This window comes from Pomacea canaliculata, linkage group LG7 (genome assembly GCF_003073045.1).
Source record: "Pomacea canaliculata isolate SZHN2017 linkage group LG7, ASM307304v1, whole genome shotgun sequence".
NCBI lineage: Eukaryota > Metazoa > Mollusca > Gastropoda > Architaenioglossa > Ampullariidae > Pomacea > Pomacea canaliculata.
In genome coordinates, this window is record NC_037596.1 from 21,497,153 (window position 1) to 21,506,480 (window position 9,328).

A 9,328-nucleotide genomic window follows, 5' to 3' on the forward strand; every position below is an offset into this window, starting at 1 on the left:
GTTGACTGTGACTTCTGTGACTGTAATTTCTGTGGCTGCGACTTCTGTGGCTGTGACCTCTGTGAATGTGACTTCTGTGGCTGTGACTTCTGTGGCTGTGACTTCTGTGGCTGTGATTTCTCTGGCTGTGACTTCTGTGGCTGTGACCTCTGTGGTTGTGACTTCCGTGGCTGTGATTTCTGTGGCTGTGACTTCCGTGGCTGTGACTTCTGTGGATGTGACTTCTGTGGCTGTGACCTCTGTGGCTGTGACTTCCGTGGCTGTGACCTCTGTGGTTGTGACTTCCGTGGCTGTGATTTCTGTGGCTGTGACTTCTGTGGCTGTGACCTCTGTGGCTGTGACTTCCGTGGCTGTGACCTCTGTGGATGTGACTTCTGTGGCTGTGACCTCTGTGGCTGTGACTTCCGTGGCTGTGATTTCTGTGGCTGTGACTTCTGTGGCTGTGACCTCTGTGGATGTGACTTCCGTGGCTGTGATTTCTGTGGCTGTGACTTCCGTGGCTGTGATTTCTGTGGCTGTGACTTCTGTGGCTGTGACCTCTGTGGTTGTGACTTCCGTGGCTGTGATTTCTGTGGCTGTGACTTCTGTGGCTGTGACCTCTGTGGCTGTGACTTCCGTGGCTGTGATTTCTCTGGCTGTGACTTCTGTGGCTGTGACCTCTGTGGTTGTGACTTCCGTGGCTGTGATTTCTGTGGCTGTGACTTCCGTGGCTGTGACTTCTGTGACTGTGATTTCTGTGGCTGTGACTTCCGTGGCTGTGACTTCTGTGGCTGTGACCTCTGTGGTTGTGACTTCCGTGGCTGTGATTTCTGTGGCTGTGACTTCCGTGGCTGTGACTTCCGTGGATGTGACTTCTGTGGCTGTGCCAACTGTTATATGTAATGAAGACAACAATAAATGTAATGTAACAGTCTCGTATGTCAAAATTATGTTCTGCAAAACGCGTTTTGTAAAGCACGTTTTGCGTATTAGATTATATGTTTTGTTTAGTACGGTTGTATAAATTAATAAATTAATTTATAAATCATAATAAATCATTAATAAATCATACGTTTTCTGTTTGTCTGTTTTCCTGTCCGTCGTTTGCTCTCCGTGTTTCGTTCTTGTTCTTAAGTGCAAAGAGCATCATCATCATCAATCATCCTCATTATCATTATTATCACTATCATTGTTATTATCGCATCTAAAGATATTCAGAACAGGTTGTTGTCTTTGTTTTGTCAGAGAAGAACGAGGTAACGGAATAGTTATAAAAGGTACATACCTATCATAACACTGTGTGAAAATCCTGCAGTAGAAGGAGGATTAACAAGTATGGTGTAGTTGTAGAATCCTCTTCCTTGAATCAGTTGTGTAAATGAACAGTTGTCAAAAGGTTCATTACCGTACAATGTAGTTATGACCTGTTGATAATAGGTTCTATGTGTGACTCGGGGTACATCCAGTAACAGCATGCGTCTGTCAAACTGTCACTCACAGATTTCAACTAAAACTATCGAAAATACCTAGTTTGAAGAATTATCAAATGGTGTTAATCAGGGTTCAGGTCACGGTTAATTATATTCATTGTAAAAAGAATTGGAAACTACATCTCTACACCGTTAACAATGCACGTGTAAACAATACGCCGATGAGCACGTGCCTTCAGACTTACCTGCTTGGCTAGCTTGACTAGAAGATGAACAAGAACACATGACAAGTATTAGTGTAGTCAGCCTCCTATAAAACTCTCAGACTAGGCGGTCAACTGTCAAGTGCCCCACCCTGTGTTACACACATCCCTGTAACACCAGACATTGAGAGACAAACACAGACCATACCGTGCGTGTTCCACTGTCCATGTACAGCTGGTATGTTGTCATCAGAAGAGTAACTCCGGTACACCACAGCAACCTTGACACATCCTTGTATCATTGTTACAAGCGATGTACATGACATCCAGTGAAACAGAGTGCGACTGAAATCATAAATATACAAGAGACATGAGTGACCGAGGCTATGACAGCCACTCTACTGTTACGTGGAAGTCAAGTACCGCACATGACTGTCACAGCAACAAAATGAACTTCAGATTCCGTTACACATGAAAGTCAGCCAAATAATCTTACAGTAAAGAATTTTTTATAAATAGATGTTTGCTCATTTAAAAAAAAATTAAGACCAGTCAGACCATGTTATTCGAGAGTCTATGCACCTACGTTGGCCGTTATTGGTACATAAACATCTTAACTTTAATAAAAAGTCCTGACGATAATGAACATTAAAACAAAAAGTTGTCGAAACGTTCTAATGAACAAGAGTACAGTGAACTGTCTGCTTAGAGCTCTCATTTTCCTGACAACTGATTTAACAAGGCATACTTAGTCCGGTATTAGACGACATCTCAACTGTGAACTACTCTGTGGACCTGCTATCGTCGCTGAGTTGTAGTCTTCCTCTATCTGTCACCGGACCTCTGAAGCTGGAGACTCAGACTATCTGATTGAAAGATTAGGGTTGTGCACGTGACAGTCAGACGTTAACTCGATATTCTCCGCATGTTTACAAGGAACCAGGTGTCTTTCCTCGCAATATCCAGTTTGTCGTGTGACGTTCTTACTAACAGTATACCCTAATTCTGTCGTCTGTTGATCAGAGAAAACAAACATGTAACAATAAAGATCGCATGAGAAAATCGAAGTGCGTTCGAAGACTTCATTTTACAAAGAGTTGTGGATATGCGAAGGAAGTCCAATTAGACCAGACAATTGACTTTCCATTTCAAATGTTGACCGATCATAAAGAACCAATTAGAAATAGTATTAATCTTTTTTATCAAAGACCTATTAAAACTTTTTCAACAATGCTTTTGCCTTTAAGCAAATTTTACCCTGTACATACTTAGTCGTCCAGCATCTAGACCCCCGACTTAGCACTACCTTTCATTATAATTTTAATGTCATCCATTTAACCTGTACCGTCCGAACCAGAGATACAACATTTCCTGGTACTGTGTTTTCCTCAAACTCTACTAGAATTGACTAACAATATTGAGATTTGCAACCACTTGTCAGATTGTGGTGGGTGTGCACAAAGGGCATACACCACACAAAAACTGGGGTAGTATTTGCTCCACATAATGCAACACCAAGACAATACAGACAGACGAAGCCTGAAGTCGGTTTCACCAACATAGTCTCACAATGTACTAAGACGTACACAAAACTGCATTATAAACTAACCCTACCTATACCACCACGACTATATAATAAACCACCAAGAGGATTTCTAACACAATTAGAACGACCTACACCTACTGGCAAGGTCGAAACCAGCAAGGACCTTAACTACTGAGTTCATTCATCTCAACAGAAGATTGAAGAGGCGGCAAGTGGAGAAGTAGCCCAACTTAAAGAATGTACTCAATATCACCTTCACACCCAACGACCTACACACGAAAAAAAAACCAAGTAACAAAAAATAACTTACACTGCCAAAAAAACAACTGAGGCGCTCACCAGAGCAATCAATCAAATTCCGATGATGCGACCAAAACGGTACACCATACGATTACTACTGTCGTCAAGCACGCAATGAGAAGCATTCAACTGGACTCGTGAGATAACAAATGGCAACCATTTTTTTTCGCCCACGCCCTCTTTGCCGCGGGAATCAAAATAACACTAAATAAAATAAGCAACTTAGCTACCTATAAGAATAAATTAGTAGTAAAAATACTAATGGTTAAAGTAATGCGAATGAGAGTGGAAAAGGTGATATGTACACACAAACTACCATGTTTAAGCAAATTTAGGGTAGTCTTAACAAAAAACGGTTTAGCTGGAGATATTGGCCATGTATCATATCTAGACATACTTACCCTCTTCCTTGACATTTAATTTGGGTACATTGGCATCGTGCAAAGCCAGTCTTTATGCCAGAATTACAACTGCTAAAGATTGACATAAAAGCCTCTTACTTCCTTTAATAATACATAGAACACGTCCTCCTAAACAGGTACACTCCTGATTTCAATCAAAAAAGTTGAAGACTTGGAAACACATTGTTGCTATTATCTATAAAGATACTAGGACTAAGGCTTGTTACATCCCGGTAGTAATCATCAATAACATAAAAACATGCAGAAGAAAGATACATATGGAAATAGTACAAGGCATAAGCAAGTCTGTCCTTACTATGTCATGGCACTTCGTAGAGTGTAGGAGTCTGTAGCGGTGCGACTTGTGTTCTAAGGTGCGAAGCCAGGATACGTCTGTCTCTTAATCTTTGTTGTAAATGTGTGATTTACTGATCACTGATGAACTTCTGATCGACAGTCACCTCAAAACTTCACTGAAGTAACCAGAATACCCTTGTGACCGCCACAGTGATACCTGAATACTTGAACCTATACGCAGACAACACTTTATCACGACATATAATGCTCACGTTAACACCTTATGATGATTACGATTATTTCCAGTTCAGGCTTTCTTAGTCAGCTGATGACTGGTATACGAAAACTAACCTATAACTCAATTGATTCTTGGGTAATTTTTAACAACAGGGACTGATTTGTTTGTGTTCTCCGGCTTAACAACAAAATCTTATTTAAAATGTACTAACGTTTTTTAATCCATTGTTAGACTGTGCCTCATTATATTACAGGGTAAATCTCTGTACACAATAGAACATGGACACTTTGCTGTGAAAATTTGATAGCAAAGAGACAATAACATAGAATTTACACCTGAGCATTAACATTTTCATTACCCGCTTTCAATTTAGATCTACACGTAAACAACTTAATGTCAATGTATGATAAACAAGCGACAGAGAAGAGACCAGAGACAGTAACAAGTCTCCAGTTGCTGGATGTCTTTGGTGCGAGCTGCCCAGAATGAAGTTCTGAATGAATATTCCCTGCTCACTAGTGACTGTCACTGAGTCTCTTCAGTTTCAAGTCGTCCAGTAGTTGTCCATCCTTGCTCTTCTAACTACTGCGAGCTGGTTTTCTAAGCACTCGATAGGTATCGTGAAATTGTTTTGAGTGTCCATGTGATAATGAAGTGAGAACTGGAAACTCAATGCTCTACTGACACCTCTTCAATGCAGAATATATTCAATGGATACGACTGTCCAGCGACAACTGTTATAATCTATTAAGTGTGTGGATACCATTGGGGTGAGTGCCTAGTTTCATAGGCAGGCGTAGTGTAGTCATTCTTGTTTCAACTATAATGTTGTTTGGCTTTTCATTCCAGAGTTAAACATCGCTCGCGCTACGATCCAAAAGGGCTTTTTGAGGTGTTCGCACCTGGGCCAAGCGAGAGAGGGCTGTGTATTCATTCCCGGTAGCTTAGTTTGTTGCTCCTGAGGTACCTGTATGCCCGTTCGCTGTAAATGCATATACGTCGCGTATTGGGCACGTTGTTGCAGTGTTTCTGACGGTTTTGTTTTTATGGCTTGAACTTTATTGAAGACAGGAGAACTATTTGAAGCTACTTCCCTCGGTTTCGGTTGTGAGTTGCGTAAAGTGACATCATTCCGCCTCTTGAGAGGAACACATTCTGACAGGATGACAGACATTATGATTTTTCTCCAATGTTCAATTTTCTGAGCCATTTTGCTGTATATATGTTGTGTATACATGATGTTGTTACCAGATTCAACCGTTGTGATTATAGATGTGCAGATGCCTACGTGAACTATTTCACTCTTTGAACTTGCTTTGGTCGTATGATACAGACTGTTGTGACATGTCTGTGGCTTTGTGGTTGATTGCACTTGTATGCTATTAACTCTTATGCGTTCCCTCTCGTGTATGCTATTGATAAAGGGACTGCGCATAAAACCCTTAGACATTCATTCTTTTCTTGTTTGGCAATAACATACATGATTCTACCCGGATGACCACACGTTAAACGATATCACACGACGTTAATACAAGAGAACAATAAATCTTGTATTCATGGCGAGTCAAACGCGCATACCCTGTCACTGCGGCAGCCTCATTTAAAAACGGACATCTCGTCAAGATGCTGCTAAGACAAGCGCTCTGGTAAAAAACATTATGTGAGAATAGACAACCTGATAAAGACCAGATAGCCCAAAGAATGTGAATACGCAGTGAAACGGGAAAAGTTTCGCTCTACAGAGTCGGATCAGTGCTGACGGACGATAAAATGTCACTCTGTCGATGTTGTTATCGGTTCTAATGTATTGTGGGTTGTTGTGTTAATATATTTTATGCATATTGTCGTCAGCCTGTGTTCCAGTAATCGCCTGTAACTGTTGACGGTGGGTCGCTCGCCCTGACGACAGCTTTTTTATAATATTTACACTAACGGAATATATATGAAAGGTAAATGGACGACAGTGAAAAACCTGCTATGTTTTCACAGAAAATTTTTAGTTATTAAATTTTGCCATGTTCGATGTTGTTGCTGTGATAAAACAGATACAGGCTCAGCTATAGTCGGATATAATATTGTATATTAGGTCTGACTTACTCTGTCAATGTACTGAGTTTTTCGCCCAATGAAGCTCATACATAGATGCATTCATTTTAATGATATGAAGTGAAAAGATGATATTTAAATGAACACGCAAAGTTTACTATTGGACTATTAGAAAAGCACTCATAACAACAAATCTCATGTCGACAGTTGCTGTTTGCGCAGATAAAAGTGTGACGCATGTTTCAAAAAGCGACTGAAGAGATGATTGTAAGTTGAACCGATGTCGAGCGACTTGTACCGAGCGGGATCGGGCAGTCGTGCCTGAGATAACGCACTGAGCCGCGGGCGCTGGTACGTCTTTATCCTGATGTTCCCAGTGGAATGGGGGAAACGACCTGACTCACACGAAACGCATAGTTCAAGGGTCAAAGCGTCAAAGGAATTGTTGATAAGCGGGGGAACTTCCATGTTCTTGCATTCCAACCCGTAACCGTGACATACCATACGAGTGCAGGGCCGACAAGAACGCATGAAGGTTAGTAGAACCTCGGAGCGACTCGCTGAAACTGTGTGTCTAACAACACGTGTCTCCCTTCTACCTGTCCTCCGACGGTCACGGAAACGATTATGTATTCATGCGAATCCCCGAGATTAACATGAGAGATTGTCCCTAAAGGAATTAGTCCAGTTCCGAGAAAAGCTGTAAGGGTCTAGGCTATCAATTGAGTTTCTATTTGATCACAATAGCGATGATTAGTATTTGATAAGATGAATATGCTCGTATACTGTAGGATTAATGATTGTAGGAACAACGCACCGTCGTGTTTCTTCTGTTACTCAATATAGTCGTGTGCATCGATCATCGAAAAATGGTCGCGACAATTAGACGAGAATATTAATGCAGAAACGTTGAAATGAAATGTACGGTTGCAACTTAGAAACGTGTAAAGAACGTAACAGAAAAGTAAACCAGTTCATCAAAATTGAGAGAATAACTTCCTACACAGGGTCTAAAGTATGCTCGTAAAAATGCAATATTGGGCATATGTGGTGCATACAGTAATAGTGCAACACGACAATAAGAGCTCTTTCTACCAACAAGAATCACAAAGATTCAGCTGCATGTAAAGTTAATAGTAAGATCTGTCGTACATAACAAACGAGGCTACAAAATGTCGACGAGTCTCTGTGCAAGCAGTGGTCACCAGTCATCGACGCTGATTCAGTACAAAGCGACAAGTAGTCACAAGTTGACAACATGCGCCGGCGAGACAATGTCTTGCTCGAATAAATAATCCGTATCCTGGATCGTACCATGTGCTTTTCAGACACCTCCAGTATGAACATTGGTTTTCAGCAAGAGACCTTCACGAACGTGAGGAAATGAGGTCATGCATGGTGCACGCAACTCTTCCACAAGGGAAGATGGCACGTACCAAGCATTACATTGCGTTCCTTCCGTTTGATTACCAGTGACCTCTTCTGCATTAAATCTTATTTCTATCTCATTCTTAGACCTAAAGTGTTGTGGATTTATGCCGGTCATTGGATTCACTGTAGTAGACTTAGTTTAACAAACTACAGCACCACAAATATGCTGGCTATGTAACAATGTAATGAAAAGCGACCATGAATCAGTTAGACGCAAAAAACTGTTGCTGAAGCTCCTTTCACTATGTTTTTGCAAGATGATGAGGTAGTAATGCTAACCAACCAACACAAATGGCAATACAGAGTTAAGGATATTATTAAATACGAAAGATTTTGAATTACAATGAATACTATTTATTGCTTCAATACAGTCCATGTAAAATTCAGTGATCTATTGCCTTACTTGTGTGCTTTAACAAAAAATAGTAACTAAAGCTTGACTGTGTTTCGCCGCTATGATGGCCAAGGGTGAAGAGTGATGAATGCTGACGATATGTGGAGCAAAACTTTTAGTTTGAACAACCGGAGGATCAGATAGGAACACAGCCGTTAGTATCTTTCCTGTCGCTATTCTCACTACCCAGAACCCATGTCGCAAGACACAATTAAACTGTTCCATATTTTCTCTATGATTTTAAGCTCCTTTACAGATCTAGCATGGTCGCTACTGATTGGTCCACCTAGCAACCTGTTAGCCACGAACACACCGTTAACTACATTCTGAGCGCTTGACATTTTTGTTTTTTGTTTTCTCACACATTTTCCGCGCCTCAGGTTACATCAGCTCTCTATTTTTTCTTTAAAACGTCTATAACTAGATGAATACTTGTCGACCAGCAAAGTGAATCCACAATAGTCACAATACAGATACAATGAACCAAAATCAGACCTTAACATTTGTCTTTCCCTCATTGGACAAAGCCTAGTGTTTAGTGTCGAATGAAATAGATAAATTGTAGTAAAGCTTGTCTTTCGCAAACTATAACTAGCACACAGTTTCTCTTATTATGTTGATGGCAAGGTCTTTCTCATACAATTCCATCTTTGACTTGTGTCTTTGCTTGGCGGTGTAAACCTAATCTTTTTAACTTCCCTGTACTGTACCTTGCTAAAACTTCATGTAAATTTAAGTTTTTCTCAGCATAACATGGTGAAAACGCCAAACAAACAGAGACGTATATAGTAGCCCCACATCATAAAATGGATGAAAGATGTTGAGCTACAAGAATCCACTGTTCTACAGTTACTGTCCTTACTTCAACTACCTGGTCGGTTTATTATGTACTAATCGTGATGAACCACACGGTGTCAGATATTGACGATATACCCATGATCTGTTGTGTGTCGTGCGGGTGAGGCCTAGTTCACGAATGGGCATTGCAAATGTTTTTGTTATGTTCTTTATGATATGATATATCTTTTCGTGAATAATAGAGTGAAAATATGTTTTGAATTAA

At 40.6% G+C, this 9,328-nt stretch overlaps 1 protein-coding gene and 1 long non-coding RNA gene across 2 annotated transcripts in view; one reads left to right on the forward strand and one right to left on the reverse strand.

Moving 5' to 3' along the window:
* The window catches only part of LOC112567528, a 245,769-nt gene that overhangs the window by 176,461 nt on the left and 59,980 nt on the right, over positions 1-9,328 (forward strand). The window lies entirely within an intron of this gene.
* On the reverse strand, positions 735-1,853 carry LOC112569038. The gene is made up of 3 exons (XR_003100277.1): positions 1,655-1,853; positions 1,265-1,403; positions 735-869 (listed from the first exon to the last, which is right to left on the reverse strand). It is a non-coding gene; the product is annotated as an uncharacterized LOC112569038 (long non-coding RNA).